This window comes from Melospiza georgiana, chromosome 5 (assembly GCF_028018845.1).
Source record: "Melospiza georgiana isolate bMelGeo1 chromosome 5, bMelGeo1.pri, whole genome shotgun sequence".
NCBI lineage: Eukaryota > Metazoa > Chordata > Aves > Passeriformes > Passerellidae > Melospiza > Melospiza georgiana.
Genome location: NC_080434.1, coordinates 105,718 through 122,751, shown reverse-complemented (window position 1 = coordinate 122,751; position 17,034 = coordinate 105,718). Strand labels below are relative to the sequence as shown.

Below are 17,034 nucleotides of genomic sequence, written 5' to 3'. Positions count from 1 at the left end.
TAAACTCGGGAGTTGAAAGGAATTTGGGAGTGAGAAGGGACATTTCAGAAGGAGAAGAAGAAAAAGAAGTTGTTGTTGTTGCTACAGTCCTGGCAAAAGCTTTTGTTCTAGCTAATAAAAGAAGTTAGTTTAAAAAACAAAAAGGAAAAAATGTAGTGTTTTTTTTTTCCTTCACTATGATATGCATTGGTGGTATATGGTGTGTTGTTTTATTTCTTGGTATTATTAACTCTGTGTAAATTGTTTTTTGAGTGAAGCTGACTTTCTGGATGGGTTGGTTTGTATTTGAGGCAGGATTAATTTCAGTAGGGTTCTTTCATAGATTTCTGATGGGTATTACTGGGATTTTGGTTTTGTTTACTGTATGTATAAACCTAGAGCTTTGGTAGGGCCAGCCGGGCTGCTGGAGTTTTGGGTGTGAATTTATTAGATGGCTTTTGTTAGATGCAGTTTTTAATTTTTGAAATGTTTTTCAATGTAGTGGTTTTAAGGTGGTTTTTAAGAATTCATTGTATTGTTTTCTGTTGTTTGTAGTTGGTGTATAAGGGATGTGGTGTGACTTTTTGAACATTATGGTTTTGGTGTTCCTAAGTTCTGATTTCTTTCTGGTTCGATAGTTTTTTTTATTTTTATGTTTTGGGACAGGAGCATTTATATGGTGGGTTTTTATAGGCAATATGTTTTTTAATTTAGGTAGTGATATTTTTTAGTATTTTAATAGTTTAGGTTTTTTATTTTCATGGTTTTAATTATTTTTTTTAATTTTTTCAAATAACTTTGATAGATCATAGGTTATTATTTGTGCATTAGCATAAAGGTAGAGCTTTGGGGACTTTTTTTAGTAATGTTTAGGGTCAGTTGTGCAGTTTTGAGTCTAGTGAGTTGGTTTGATTTAATTTTTATTGGGTGTTAGTTTTTATTAGCAGTTGTGTCATTTTCAAGGTGTGTTTGAGTTTTTTGGGGTTTTTGAGATACTGGTTTAGGAGGAAGTTTATGATGAGCATGTGCGGAGGTTTTGGGCCACTTTATAGTGGGATTTAAAATTTATTTACAGATAGGTTTATTTGAGTTTTTATTAGGGTTCAATGACGTTGTGGGATGTTTGTTCCGTTAGTAACAGAAATAGGTTTTGTTTTGCTGTGCTGCGATGGGATGGGCGTGTGCTGCGTGCCGGTGCTGACAAAGGTACAGTATTGTTGTGGCTCTGGTGTGTCGGGTTAATGAACTGACATGGGTTAATATAGAGATGAAAACAGAAATAAATATACATTTAAAAATAAATATAACATTAGAGTGGTAAACATAAATATAGATAACAGATACATACATAAAACTAAAATACATAGTATATAATTGTAACATGTTATCATATAGATAAATGATAGTCTATTTTATATATATATATATACAAAGATAAATAAATATAGATTGTAGATATAAAAATATTTAAATAGAGTTAAAGTAAATTGGGGGTTTTTTTTAGGTTATAGGCTGGGAATTTTAAATAAATGATAGAAATGAAATATAAATTCAGATATACAAATATATATAGAAATACAAATATCTATACATATTTAATTTAAACAAATGTAAGTAAGAAAATATATATAATACAGAAAATATATATCTATGATTATATTAGAAGGTATTCTCTCTAATATATATAATATCTATGAATAAAATAAATAAAAATATCCATATAAATATCATTATAATTTTGAAAAATAAATTTACTTCGTAAATTTTAAATCTGGTTCAAATGAAGGGGTGTCCTTGGTTTTTATTTGGTTAGAGGCAGGAGTTTTATTTTAAATAATATAAGTAATATAGAAATGTGGATCTTAAGATAGAAATATATAATAAAGAGAAATTGCTAAAATATGAATATAAATTTATATATAAATATATGTAAGTAATATGAAGAGTTGTAGTATAGAATATAAATAACATTATACGGGAATATAAATATAAAAATATGTAAATATAGTTTAAAATAAAGGGAAAGTTTTGGCTTTTATTTAAGTAGAGGCAGGGGTTTTATTTTGAATATTATAAGTGTTAGAGAAGTAAAAATCTTGATGCAGAAATATTTAATCAATGTATAAAAATATGTATAAAAAATATAAATACCTACTCGCATCGGATGTAATATGGAATGTAAATTTATTCATAACTTAACATTGGTAAAGATAAATGTATAAGTAAGCAATAGATATTAATATACATTATTATAAATACAAATAGGAATATAAAAATCAGACATAAGGATAAAAGCTATTTAAATATTTTTTAAAAGAAAGGGTTGGGGTCTTTTTTATTATTGGGTTAGAGGCAGGGTTTTTATTTTAAATAATATGAATGTAGATATTATTGTTATATATTTCTAAATATTGAGATATAAAATCAAGATATCAATATATATATAAACACAAAATAAAAGTAAATATAAATAATAGGAAGAGATGTAATGGAGAATACAAATAAGAGTATACATTAGTATACATTTTAAATGTAAAAGTGAATATGAACCTGGAAAATAGAATTTAAAAAAATATTTAAATACAGTTGAGAAGACTGAGGTTCTTTTTGGCTCTAATGTGGGTAGAGGCAGGGGTTTTATTTTAAATGATGTAAGTGTTCCAGATGTAAAAATCCTAACACAGAAAGATATAATAAATATATAAAGATATGAGTAAAAGTATATAAAAATATAAGTAATAGGAACACATGTAACATAGAATATAAATTTATAAATAAATCGCTAAATATAAATGCAAAATCGATCATACATCAGTAAACATTTTAAATATAAATTTGAAAAATATTTTTTAAAAAAATTTAAATACAGTTGAAATGAAAGGGGGTTTTATTTGCCATGTATGGGGTAGAGGCAGGGGTTTTATTTTGAGTACTGTGAGTGTTACAGAAGTAAAAATCCTAACAGAAATATATACTTACTATGTAAAAATATGTATAAAAATATAAAAATAAATTTAAATTTTAGGGATATATGCAATATGGAATAGAAATGTATTCATAAAAACAAATGTATAAATGGACAGTGTACATCAATATACATTATTAAATAGAAATGTGAATATTAATATGAAAAAAATATTTTTTAAAATATTTAATTTTTTTTTTAAAGAAATTGTTGGGGTTTTGTTTTATCCTACTAGATTAGAGGCAGAAGTTTATTTTCCCTCTTCCCGGTTGTTTTGGGGCATTTATTTCAGAGCAGTTTTCGGCGGGGATCGCCCCTGTTCTTTTTTGCCGCCTTCGCTGCTGCAGCCCCGAGGCGCGCTGCGCCCCCGGCTGGGGCGGGCGGCAGTGCTGCCGCCTTGTGGGCAGAGCGTGATACTGCAGCCGTGCACCGAGAGGCCGCCACCTTGGGAGTGGCCCGTGGCCGATGTCGCGGAGTTTTGGTTGACCTTCTCAGCATGGCGGCGAAAAGGGCGGGGAAGTGGAGGACCGGGTGGGTGTTTAACTGCACTGCCTGCACGGAATACCGACGTCATGGCGGCCCCGATGGTATTTTCTGTGGCGTTTCAAGTGTACCCGACACATGCTGTGGGCTCAGGGGCGCCGCGGGCGGGCGTATTTCGGCGTGTTTGTGAGAGGCATCTGGGTAAACGCCTCGCTGTGCCGGGGTCCTCTCACGGCCGCCTTCCCGCCCTGAGGGAGCCGAGCCGGGCCGAATAGTTCCGAAGAGCCGAGTGTGGCCGGAAAGAGCCGAGTTTCCCCGAAGAGCCGAGTGTGGCCGAAAAGAGCCGAGTTTAGCCGACAACAGCCGACTTGAGACGAAGAGCCGAGTGTAGCCGAACACAGCCGAGTTGAGACGAGAGTCGATGATAGCCGGGAGTAAGAGGTAGCCGAGTGTAGCCGACATTGGCCGCATTTAGACAAAGAGCCGAATATGACTGAGTTTAGCCCAACCGGGCCGAGTTCAGCCGAAGAGCCGGAAAAGCCGAATTTAGACGAAAAGCCGAACCGAAACGATTTTAGACCTAAGCCGAACCAAGCCTAATTTAGCCGAGTTTATTTAAACAGGACCGAATGACGCCGCAGCGCTCTGCCTGCAGAGCGCCGGTTCAGACGGCAGGGGGCGGTGTATAAAGTGAGTATAAAATATCAACTATATATAAGAAGGAATAAAAAGCTCTGTGTCATGTGCAGCAGTAGAAAATTTCAGGCTCCCAGGGAATAAATAGTTTTCTTTAAATCATTATAGTTTTGGGGTTTTTTTTACGCCCAGGTAGCCTGAAAGTTACTACTGCTGCTTTTTTATTATAAAGCTAGAAAGGAAAACCAAGATAAGAAATACAAGAAAAGGAAAAGGAAAGGGAAAAAAAAAAAGGAAAAAAAAAAAAAAAAGGGAAAGGAAAGAAAGCAGGAGAGCAGAAGGGAAGGGAAAGGGGTGAAAAACAGAGTTAAAAAAAGAAAAAGAGTTGGAGGGAAAAAGAGAGGGCATTCGGGAGGAGCGGTGCTGCCTCAGGTCCTTCCCCGCCCTGGGGCGAAGGACCCGTTTGATGCCCGGGAGGGAGTGCACCCTCCACCCCCGGGAGGGTGGCTCCCGGGGGACGGAGCCGTGGCTGTCAGCCCGAGACTACAACTCCCGGCAGGCCCTGCTGCTGGCGTGGCGTGTGACGCAACGGCCGACGCGGCACATGAGTGGCTGCCAGCCCGAGACTCCAACTCCCGGCAGGCCCTGCTGCTGGCGCGGCATGTGACGCAACGGGCGACGCGGCCCGGCATTTTTCTCTAAATCGGCAGTAAATACAGCTGAGTAAAATTAGCTTGGTTTTCTTCCTTCTTTTGTAACTGAACTGTTTTTATTAAAAATCCTATTTGAATATGTAGAAAAAGTGGGGATGTCCTGTAATATATCGTAGCTTTTCTTGTTTACAGGGTACTGAGAAAATACGTCTCCCTTAGAGTCCCACGGAAAGGTTCTCAGTGCGCTCTCTATCAAGGTATGTATTTACAAATAAGTGATCCCTTTAGATATTTGCCTGTGTACCTTTTCCTGTAATTCAGAGCTTGCGTTCTGTGGGTTGTATGAGAAACCTGTAAAACATGTAAGAATGGTTTTGCAAGTCTTAAACCTTGAAGGCAGCAATAAGTGGATTTAGAGCCTGTTCTTGACCAGACAAAAGGAAAAAGTGTGACTCTGATGCTGAACTTGTCATTTTTCATTTGACTTGTCTTGAATGATTTAGGAATAGAGAGAACTAGAAAAAGAGAGAAATAGAATTGATTACTGAGCACTCCTCAAATGTTCACCATGATTCAGTGTAGAGCCGAAGGGAAGGGTGATGGAACAGAGCTCTGTGCTTTGGAAGGAAATAAATTTAAACCTGATCTCGACACAGAGTCTCACTAACTTCTGTGGTTTTAAAATACAAAATACGTTTAGGAATTGTTGGAAGTTAGTGTTTTGTGAAAGAAATGGCAGTTCCACAGAACATTCCATTGAACAGAGGCTCTGGGAACGATTCATGTTGTAACTGCTGTCACTGCAATCAGTTGGTGGTTCAGCCTTGAAACGTGCACTTGGCCTTCTATAAAGCACTGTTTTGTTTGCCTTTCAGTGCTATGAGTCTTGATCAATTGGAGAAGAGCCCAAGAGAAATTTTTCATCCCTTGATATAAAAGGTAGGAAGTGACTTTTATTGGTTTGGTTCTTTTTCTTTATTATTTTCTGGAAATAAACGTAATTAAGTATAGGTACTACTGGTTTGTTTCTTCCAGTAGCAGGTGATAATAATAGTAGTAGTACTAGTAAAAATAATAATAGAAATAATAATAATAGTACTGTAATACTACGTAAACTGTCTTTATCCATTGGACTGGCCATTTCAAATCAAAACTTCTAAACACAAATCAAACCATCATCCTTGTAAAATCTTTCACAGCAGTGGACTAAAGATCCTGGTTTTGTTGACAGGATTTATTGGTTCTGGAGGAACAAGAGGGAAGTACAAGTCTAACTACTTCTAGCTCACAGACCCGTCCAGTGAACCCAGCTTTGTGTTTTGGTGGGCTTGTGATGACTTTGAAATCAATTGCTCATTCCAGTAAAAAAAATTCATGTTTTTTTGAACGTGACTGCAGAAATAACTTCAGGCACCAACTGAATAATAATAGATCACCAGTTTAAGTTAAAAATTCATGCTATACTATCAAAATTTAAAGGTAAATTATTATGTTTTAGGTGATGGTATAAAGTGTATGTTCTGATGTGTAATGCAGAGATGCATACATACCTGAAAGTCCTTAGAGGAAACAAATTTTTATGTCTGCTGTTTGATTGTTTACCATACGATATTTGGCTTTATTTCCCAGGGATCGGTGAATTTTAACTTTGGAGTCCCCTATGCTAAGGATGCTCAGCTTACAGGTGATGAAATGTTCAGTAATGGTGAGTTTTTCACCTTCTCTTTAATTGCTATGCTGATCTGAATCAGAAAAAAAACAAAAGCAAGAGAAAAAAAAGGATGGTTTATTATTTTTTACGCTGTTATGTTTGTTTCCTCAGTATTTGCTGCAGCTCTGCTTACCCAAGCTTTGAGTTCCTTCTGTCCCACGGGGAGTTGCCCAGTTTGGTTGCATCTGGTGAAATTCACCCTGAGACCTTACAGAACCAGCTCCAACTACGTGAGAGCCATTTGCAGTTCTCTCCAGACACCTGGAGAATGGGCGACGTTTCTGAGGATCCGGCGAGCATGCTTCTATCAAAACTCAGTCTGTGAAGTTTCTGGGGAAAACCCTTCTGTGTCCTGAAGGGTTCAAACTCTGGTGAGGATCCAGTTATCAGGGGCTCACCTGGATGGTTCCAGCTCCCAAAGGTAACACTTGTACTCTTGCCCTGTAGTTTACATCTATTGTATTTTTGTTATTTTGCAAGATTTTTTGTCTTTGCAAAATATTGTGCATTTCACTCTTTGGGCACTCTCAGATGGTTCTTTGGTGCAGCACCACCCCATGGGACACTTGGCTGCTGTCCTGAAGGGGTTGGTGGCTAGAACTGTAAATCCTGGAGAGTTTGTGAGTCTTCTGTCCCCGGGGAGGTGTCATGCTTTGTTTACTTTTGTTCTGTTGGTTAGGCGCTGCTTCTCGTTGCAAGTATGAATTTCAAACTGCCCTGTTCTTATTTTAACTGTTTTCCTGGTTCTCTCCGCCCGGCAGGGAAAGACTCTCGTATCCTTGTCGTCGGGCTCGGTGCTGTCCAAGAAGATACAGAGACTAAAAAAATCATAAGAAGCAAAATATGACTGCAGGGAAAAGAAGCTGGAGAGAACAGAAGGTGATATTGTTATCCTTACCCTGTATTAGAAACATCCGCTGTGCTTTGATGCTGGCAGCTGCCAGGGGCTTGTTGGCTCTTTGTAGGCAGGTGAAGGTGTTCACTTGTAGGTTTATTCTCTGTTCAAGTCAATTCAAACTTTGCTCAGCTTATATTTGCAGATTACTCTGTAGCACAGTCCAGCATGACATTTTTGAATGTTGTAAAAATACCATGTTACTTGGAAATTGCTAATGAAGAGAAGCTTTAGGGGAAAATAAGATGTCAGGGTTGGGAGATGTGAGAAGAATTGTGTGGGGATGTTAGACTGAAGTAAAGCACACTTGAAGCTGGACTGGCACGCTGGCAGGTCCCCTATTAAACAGTAGTGCTGAGATTAGCCTGGGGGTTGCCCATTGTTTCTGTAGAAATCAATGTTTCCTGGTCTTCAGAGGTAAGCTCCTTTGAAAAGCTGGAAGGTGCAGCATGCTGACAAGCCCCGTGCTTTGGATTAAAAGTAGATTTCAGAAGGGTCCTAAGCTTTTGTGTTTTCCTAGAAGTCGATGTAATCCTATTGAGGAGTTTTTAATTCTGTGTTGCCATGTCATCCATCAGAGCCCTGTTGTATTAATCATCATACAAGTACAAAACAAAAAATCAGACCCTGTCCCAAGCACTTAGAGCCCAGAACACGATTTCCTCAGGCTGCCATTTGTGTGCCATCGGTACTCACCACGGAAGGGAGCTGGGGATTGTTGCAGCTGTTGGGAACAAACTGCTTCTCGTCACACAGCAATGGAATTGGGACGACGCCTCGGCCAGCCCCTCTCTGCCATCATCTCCTGAATCTGCAGCAGAGCAGTTCCAGTCCATCCGCGCACGTGTAATCCAGTTCCTGATGATCTGAGCACACGGAGCAGCGCTCAGCTGCTGTGGGGGCTCAGGGAAGGCAGAGTGTGCATTGTCATCTTCCTGAACCTACAGACGAATCAAAGTGAGAAGCAACAGCGTGGAAATCAGTCGCATATATGCTAAATAAAACTTGCAGATTTTTTTAAGAATTGTTGTTGCTTGTTCTTTGTTGTGCTTTAGTGCTTAGAAAACCTCCCTTTAAAATCAGTTCAGTTCATGAGTTGAACCTTTGTTTGCAGACCCTCACTGAGCAGAATTCATTGCAGACTCAGTGCACGCTGTGCCGGCCTCCCGGGAGTGTGAGGAGCTCATGTGTGCTACTTTTTGCTTTAGGACGCTCTGAGGTATTTATTCCTTTTGGGATACATGATGAGAATTCCCAAGAGAGGTAGTTATAAGGTATGACATCGGGAAAAAGCCTGTGTGGTTGGAATGTTGTTGCTGTCAAAAGTTAATTTTTTCTTAGCCAGTAGTTAGCTTTTTGCTTTATTTTTGTGGTATCAGTATTTTGTTGTTTAAAAAATTGCTTCAAAATAACTTCAGTGGCTGGCCATCAGTACCTTGTTCAGATTTGCCTATTTGCTTGTAGCTGAAATGTTCACATCTTGTTTATCATTCTATTTAAGAAACTGCTGCCCAGCCAACTAATAACTGAATATCCATCTGTCTGGGACACGGGGAGAGGATTTAGGTAATGTCTTTGTTTCCAGAAAGAAGTTCCAGTGTAGTTTCTAAATAGAGGAGAAGGGGGTGAAGACTCGGGGCTCTGATGCCGTTGGGGCGCCCCAAGGTCCCCAGGAGAAGGAGCCCCACTGGGGTGCAGGAGCAGGTGTGTTCTCATCTAATATTGAACAAATTATAAATATGACAATTATAAGCATGAAAATATTTTTTAAATACTTAAATAAAGCGGGTTTTCTTTATTGGTCCATAGGCAGGGTTTTGATTGTAAGAATTATAAATACAAATAATATAAAGGTAGAAATCTAAGTTTAGAAATATATAATAAATACATACAGATAAATATAAAAATTAAAAATATAAGAAAAAATTAATTGTAGCAGTAGATATTATACATAATTTAAATAATAATTTAAATCTATTTTAAAATTTTATATATATAATATATATCATTATTAATGTAATACATCCAAAGAAACGATAAATTAAAATATGAATGTATAATTATACAAAGTATAAATAAAAAATCTTTCAATATCCTTTAAAAGAAGGGGGTTTTTTTATTTATTTGGTTAGGGACGGGGTTTTTATTTGGAATAATGGAAGTATTATAGAAGTATAAAACTAAATATAGAAATATACAGTCAATATAGAAAGATATTTATAAAAACACGAGCGAACGACGCCTCCTTCGGCCGAATGGAACGAGCTCAGCCGAACCAAGGCGAGACCGGCCGAACCTGACGGCCTCGAGCGAACCGAGGCCAGGCTTGCGAGGCTGCCTGAACCGAGCCGAGCTCAGCCGAACCGAGCCCGCTGCTCTCGTGCGCGCTAATTAGCCCGAGTGCGGTCACAGCCCAATGAGCTCCTGTGCCACCCCGCGCTCCCGATCGTGTCCGTGCGATGGCCGGGCCGCCCGCGGGACGCGGCAGCAGGAGAGCCCCGAGCCGGGCGAGTTTAACGTGAGGCGCCGCCGCTTGCCCGCCCTCAGGGAGCCGAGCGGAGTCGCGTCGAGCGCACTGAGCGGCTCCGAGTTCGGCCGAAGCGAGGCGAGCCGAGCCGCGCCGATCGTACAGAGCGGCTCCGAGTTCGGCCGAAGCGAGGCGAGCCGCGCCGAGCGCACAAAGCGGCTCCGAGTTCGGCCGAAGCGAGGCGAGCCGAGCCGCACCGAGCGCACAGAGCGGCTCCGAGTTCGGCCGAAGCGAGGCGAGCCGAGCCGCGCCGATCGTACAGAGCGGCTCCGAGTTCGGCCGAAGCGAGGCGAGCCGCGCCGAGCGCACAGAGCGGCTCCGAGTTCGGCCGAAGCGAGGCGCCCCGAGCGCACAGAGCGGCTCCGAGTTCGGCCGAAGCGAGGCGAGCCGCGCCGAGCGCACAGAGCGGCTCCGAGTTCGGCCGAAGCGAGGCGAGCCGAGCCGCGCCGATCGTACAGAGCGGCTCCGAGTTCGGCCGAAGCGAGGCGAGCCGCGCCGAGCGCACAGAGCGGCTCCGAGTTCGGCCGAAGCGAGGCGCCCCGAGCGCACAGAGCGGCTCCGAGTTCGGCCGAAGCGAGGCGAGCCGCGCCGAGCGCACAGAGCGGCTCCGAGTTCTGCCGAAGCGAGGCGAGCCGAGCCGCGCCGATCGTACAGAGCGGCTCCGAGTTCGGCCGAAGCGAGACGAGCTGCGCCGAGCGCACAGAGCGGCTCCGAGTTCGGCCGAAGCGAGCCGAGGCGCCCCGAGCGCACTGATCGGCTCCGAGTTCGGCCGAAGCGAGCCGAGGCGCCCCGAGCGCACAGAACAGCTCCGAGTTCGGCCGAAGGGAGCCGAACCGTGCCGAAGAGTCGAGTCCAGCCGAATGCAGATGACAATGGCCGAGTTTAGCCGACTAGAGCCGAGTTTAGCCGAGCAGCTGTGAGCCTTGAGGTGAGCGTGCATCGTTGCCGGCTTGGGATTGAGTGAAATGCGCTAAGGAAACCACCTTTGGGGAGGGAGGCAGGGAAATCCTCTCTTAACGTTTACCAATTCTTCCGTCAAACTCATCACGGCGGGACAGCGTGAAGACTGAAAGTGTAAGAAGATGTGGAGGGAAACAGAGAATCTGACAGGAGCATCGAATGCACAAGTGCACGAATTTTGCTTTTTGCTTGGATGTAAATTCAGAAGTTGTAAGGAATTTGGGAAGAAGAAGGGACATTTCAGAAGGAGAAGAAGTTGTTGTTACAGTCCTGGCAAAATCTTTTGTTCTAGCTAATAAAAGAAGTTAGTTTAAAAAACAAAAAAAAAAAAAAGTGTTTTTTTTTCTTCACTGTTATATTCATTGGTGATATATGGTGTGTTGTTTTATTTCTTGGTATTATTAACTCTGTGTAAATTGTTTTTTGAGTGAAGCTAACTTTGGATGGGTTGTTTTGTATTTGAGGTAGGATCAATTTCAATAGGTTTCTTTCACAGAGTTCTCATAGGTATTACTGGGATTTTGGTTTTGTTTACTGTATGCATAAACATAGAGATTTGGTAGGGCCAGCTGGGCTGCTGGAGTTTTGGGTGTGAATTTATTAGATGGCTTTTGTTAAACACAGAATAATTATGTAAGGTAACAGCAAATTACCCAATCACCCAATTTATCCAGCTATGTAACCTTACCACAAAGTTTTATATCTTGCCAGTTTTCTGTTCTTCTGCTCCAAGTAGTTGTTGCAAAAAAGAAAGCACGGTTACTTTTCTGAAGAGTTTTCTTCTATAACAAGCCCTTTACTCCCCTTGAATGTGAGTCAGAGGAGCTAAACAGCTGCAGCTGCTCTGAGGGCTTGGTGGGATTAGCCCCCTCCCTTTTCCTGGGTGCCATGGGAACGAGAGGCGGGCACAATAAGGGGTATATTAACCCCAGCCGTGGCTGAGGGGCTTCATTCCCTCTCTGGGATGTGCTGGGGTAAGAGCTCTCCTCTCATTTCAGGGAAGAGGCTTTTTCAGCTCATCTCAGCTTGTTTTCAGCAGGTGTTTCTGGCCCTCTAAAGCACAGAGGCTTGGAAGATTCTGTGAAGAAAACAGCATGGAATACAGGGAGTATTTAGGTTTGTGATTTTGGGTTTTGTGTTTAGGGGTGGTAAGGTGCTTTTGTAATTCTTAGTTTTGCTCTGGTTTTTTTTTGGTTAGATTTCTTTTGGTGGAATTTTTTGGTTTTTTGGGTTTTTCTGGGGGGGGGGTTTGGTTGGTTTTCGTGGGTTTTTTGGATTTTTTGATGTTTTCTGTGGTATTTTTTTTGTTTCTGTGGGGAGTTAGGTGTTTTGGGTTTTATTGTTTCTGTGGGGTTTTGTTTCTTTCTTTTTTTTTTCTTTGTTTGTTTTTGGGGTTTTTTTTTTGTTTGTTTTTTTTTTGGTTTTTTTTGTTTTTTAATTGAGGAGTGCAACTCCCTGAAATTCCAAGCTGTGTCAAGCACAACATTTTTTTCAGCAGATTGATGATGTCACAAGAGGGCTCTGCCCAGTGTCCAAGATGATGTTTGAGATTGAGGCTTCAGGTGAGTTGAGGATTGTGACTGGGAGAGGGAGGGTGATCAGGTATCCAGTTAGGAGTTCTTGGGAGGGGGTTTGCAGGCAGCAGGGTGAGAAAGGGTGTTTATTTGTTTATTTGAGGACCCCCGACACAAGGTTGTTCAGAAGCCTAGCAGAGGCATTCCCATGTCTTACAGCACACAAGGTCATCCACTGCACTCACAGCAATGCCATTTAACTTTGCCTTTCTCTTACCCAGGTGCCACCCCTAATGAAGGCCACAGCCTTGGAATCAGGATGAAGCTGGAGCCTGAGGGAGCCAGGCACACTCAGGAGAGGGCAAGTAGCTGCCTTGCTGGGATTTGGCCCACATAACTCTGAACTCACACTTTGGCTTTGGTTTTCTTTATTGCAGCTGACCGAGAGGCTCACAGGCCATCACAGAGCCCTCTGAGGCAGACTCATTTCAGGTGCAGCATGGATTCCCATCACCGATCATCCAAAAGATAAGTTGGGGGCCACGGCCTGGAGATGAGTGAATAGTGGGTTGGGAGTTCTTGGGGCAGATTTAAAAATTGGCTGCAGGAAAAGCAATCTTCTCCAAGGGCCTCTTAGGACAGCTAAAGGGAGAGGCTCTACTTTTGATGGCAGCTTTCAGGCGGGCAGTGCAGAAGAGCTCCGGTCTGTGTTGTGTTGTCCAGTGTTCTGTGTTCCCTAGTGTGTCTTTGGGGTCCCTTTTGCCTTCCCCCCTGAATCCCCTCACCACAAGCATGATGTGTCGTGTTTCATGTCCCCCCTGTTTGTCACGTTCTGTGTCACGGGTGTCTGCGGGTATTTGTGCCGGAGCTGTTCTGCCCTGCCGCACAGCCTGCTGCAGTAGGACAAACCATGGGGAGTTGGAATTTATAATGTGGGCTGTACTTGGGCTCTAGATGCTCTTCCTAGGTTGGCATAAGGTGTTTGCAGCTTGTGAGTTATCCTGGTGTTGTTTGACATATGTTGTAACTTTCTTTCAGGTGCAGATGCATTCCAGGTGTGGCAGAGGGTCAGGGTTAGGAGGTGCCGGGCCTTCTTAGGAGCGCGGTGAGTAGCAGAGTGGTGGGGTTTTGGCTGATACGGTGCCAAGGTCAGGCACTGATGTTTGGTTCTCTTTAATCTAGCTGTCTGAGAGACACCGGCCCGGTGCCAGCAGGACCTTCCCAGGTGACGAGGTGGCCTTTCTTTGCACCAGACAGGGACCAGCATCCCCAGATGTCTGCGAGATAAGTAGAGGGCTGTGACCCACAGAGGGGATGAAGGCATGGTGCTGGTTTGGGAATTACTGGGAGGGGTTTTTGAGTCCGATTTGGAGGTGGGTGGTGTTCATGAAGTGGCCCCTTAGGCCCCATAAAAGCCACGTCTCACTTTTGATCCCAGTGCTGAGGTGTGCAGGGCAGAGCAGTCCCGGTGTGTCTCGTGTCCTTTGTTGTGCATTATGTGTTGTTTGTGTATCCCATGTCTTTTACCTTAGGGGGGCCTTTCAGAAACCTTGGCATCATTGTTAGCATCTGTGATCTCTGCATTCCTTGGCCTGGCACCCAAGCCATAGAACTTTTGACTGGGGAGCTCAGACAGGCATCAGACTCTCTTCTCTCTTTGGAAGCATCCAGTCAGGTGTCTTGTCAGGTCTTGTTCTGAGCTGTCCGGACAGCTATGCCCCACCTGGATCCATTATGGTGGATTAGGACTTGTAAAAATGTGAGGGCAGGCAGAGGATTCTGACCATAGGATTCCTAGGCATCGATCTTTGCTGTTCTTGGAATAAATCCTTCAGTTAGCATCTTCTTCCTCCAGGGTACGCTGAGCCTCATCAGCTGACCGTCAGTTTGAACTCAGTCATCTCCCTTTGCGTTCTCTCAGTCCTTGCAGCCATTTTCCTTGCCAAGAGATTTCTGTTCCTGTTGTGTCCCCGTTGTCTGTCCTGTCCTGCCTGTCCTGTGTCACGGGTGTCTGCACACATTTGGGACGGGGCTGCTCTGCCCTGCCGCATAGCCTGGTGCAATAGTAGAAGTCCTGGGAACTTGGAATGTGTAATGTGGGGTGTAGTTGGACTCTAGGTGGGATTTGTAGATGGACACAGGATAACTGGAGCTCTTCAGTTATCATGCAACAGTTTGACTCTTGTCCTAACTTTTTTTTCAGATTGAGATGGATTAAATCTGTGCCAGAGGGCCCCGTCCCAGGTGAGGGGATTGCCCTGAGCAGGTGAGGCCCCATTTGTCTCTGCAGCAGAAGTGTGTATGGTGACTGTGTTACAGCACTGTTCTTTGTCTTTCTTTTTAGGAAGTCAGTCAAGGTGAGCAGTGGAGAGAAGTGGTTGTTATTGCTCAGCTCTCAAGCACAACATTTTTTTCAGCAGATTGATCGTGTCGCAAGAGGGATCTGCTCAGTGTCAAGGATGATGTTTGAGATTGAGGCTTCAGGTGATTGAGGATGGTGACTGGGAGAGGGAGGGTGATCAGGTATCCAGTTAGGAGTTCTTGGGAGGGGGTTTGCAGGCAGCAGGGTGAGAAAGGATGTTTATTTGAGGGCCCTCCCACACAAGGCTGTTCAGAAGCCTAGCAGAGGCATTCCCATGTCTTACAGCACACAAGGTCATCCACTGCACTCACAGCAATGCCATTTAACTTTGCCTTTCTCTTACCCAGGTACCACCCCTAATGAAGGCCACAGCCTTGGAATCAGGATGAAGCTGGAGCCTGAGGGAGCCAGGCACGCTCAGGAAAGGGCAAGTAGCTGCCTTGCAGGGATTTGGCCCGCATAACTCTGGACTCACACTTTGGTTTTGGTTTTCTTTATTGTAGCTGACCAAGATGCTCATAGGCGCTCACGAGGCCCTCCGAGGCAGACTCATTTCAGGTGCAGCGTGGATTCCCCTCACCGATCATCCAAAAGCTAAGTCGGGGGCAACGGCCTGGAGATGAGAGAATAGTGGGTTGGGAGTTCTTGGGGCAGATTTAGAAATTAGCAAAGGGAAAAGCATTCTTCTCCAAGGGCCTCTTAGGACAGCTAAAGGGAGAGGCTCTACTTTTGATGGCAGCTTTCAGGTGGGCAGTGCAGAACAGCTCCGGTGTGTGCCGTGTTCCCTAGTGTGTCTTTGGGGTCCCTTTTGCCCTCTTCCCTCGAGACCCTCACCACAAGCATGATGTGTTGTGTTTCATGTCCCCCTGTTTGTCACGTTCTGTGTCACGGGTGTCTGCAGGTATTTGTGCCGGAGCTGTTCTGCCCTGCTGCATGGCATGCTTCAGTAGGACAAACCATGGGGAGTTGGAATTTTTGATGTGGGCTGTACTTGGGCTCTAGATGCTCTTCCTAGATTGACATAAGGTATTTGCAGCTTGTGAGTTATCCTGGTGTTGTTTGACATATGTTCTAACTTTCTTTCAGGTGAAGATGCATTCCATGTGTGGCAGAGGGTCAGGGTTAAGAGGTGCCGGGCCTTCTTAGGAGCGCGGTGAGTAGCAGAGTGGTGGGGTTTTGGCCGATGCAGTTCCAAGATCAGGCACTGATGTTTGGTTCTCTTTAATCTAGCTGTCTGAGAGACCCCAGACCCGGTGCCAGCAGGACCTTCCCAGGTGACGAGGTGGCCTTTCTTTGCACCTGACACAGACTGGCATCCCCTGATGTCTGAGAGATAAGTAGAGGGCTGTGACCCACAGAGGGGATGAAGGCATGGTGCTGGTTTGGGAATTACTGGGAGGGGTTTTTGAGTCCGATTTGGAGATGGGGGGTGTTCATGAAGTGGCCCCTTAGGCCCCATAAAAGCCACGTCTCACTTTTGATCCCAGTGCTGAGGCAGGGCAGAGCAGTCCCGGTGTGTCTCGTGTCACTTGTCTGTTGTGCATTATGTGTTGTTTGTGTATCCCATGTCTTTTACCTTAGGGGGGCCCGTCCGAAACCTTGGCATCCTTGTTAGCATCTGTGATCTCTGCATTCCCTGGCCTGGCACCCAGGCCACAGAACTTTTGACTGGGGAGCTCAGACAGGCATCAGACTCTCTTCTGTCTTTGGAAGCATCCAGTCAGGTGTCTTGTCAGGTCTTGTTCTGAGCTGTATGGACAGCTATGCCCCACCTGGATCCATTATGGTGGATTAGGACTTGTAAAAATGTGAGGGCAGGCAGAGGATTCTGACCATAGGATTCCTGGGCGTCGATCTTTGCTGTTCTTGGAATAAATCCTTCAGTTAGCATCTTCTTCCTCCAGGGTTCTCTGAGCCTCATCAGCTGACCGTCAGTTTGGACTCAGTCATCTCCCTTTGCATTCTCTCAGTCCTTGCAGCCATTTTCCTTGCCAAGAGATTTCTGTTCCTGTTGTGTCCCCGTTGTCTGTCCTGTCCTGTCCTGCCTGTCCTGTGTCACGGGTGTCAGCACACGTATATGCCGGAGCTGCTCTGCCCTGCCGCATAGCCTGGTGCGATAGGAGAGGGCCCGGGGACCTGGAATGTGTAATGTGGGGTGTAGTTGGACTCTAGGTGGGATTTGTAGATGGACACAGGATAACTGGAGCTCTTCAGATATCATGCAACAGTTTGACTCTTGTCCTAACTTTTTTTTCAGATTGAGATGGATTAAATCTGTGCCAGAGGGCCCCGTCCCGGGTGAGGGGATTGCCCTGAGCAGGTGAGGCCCCATTTGTCTCTGCAGCAGAA

The 17,034-nt window shown here is 44.0% G+C and overlaps 1 long non-coding RNA gene across 5 annotated transcripts; it reads left to right on the top strand.

Moving 5' to 3' along the window:
• The first annotated feature begins 4,701 nt into the window (after window positions 1-4,701).
• On the top strand, window positions 4,702-9,020 carry LOC131083383 (uncharacterized). Of its 5 annotated transcripts, none has more exons than XR_009114435.1 (6): window positions 4,702-4,973; window positions 5,592-5,655; window positions 6,346-6,421; window positions 6,539-6,798; window positions 7,189-7,306; window positions 7,901-9,020. It is a non-coding gene; the product is annotated as an uncharacterized LOC131083383 (long non-coding RNA). The 5 variants fall into 5 exon arrangements; XR_009114436.1 differs by having other exon boundaries at window positions 6,539-6,848; window positions 8,079-9,020; XR_009114437.1 differs by having other exon boundaries at window positions 6,539-6,848; window positions 7,990-9,020.
• Window positions 9,021-17,034: the final 8,014 nt, after the last annotated feature.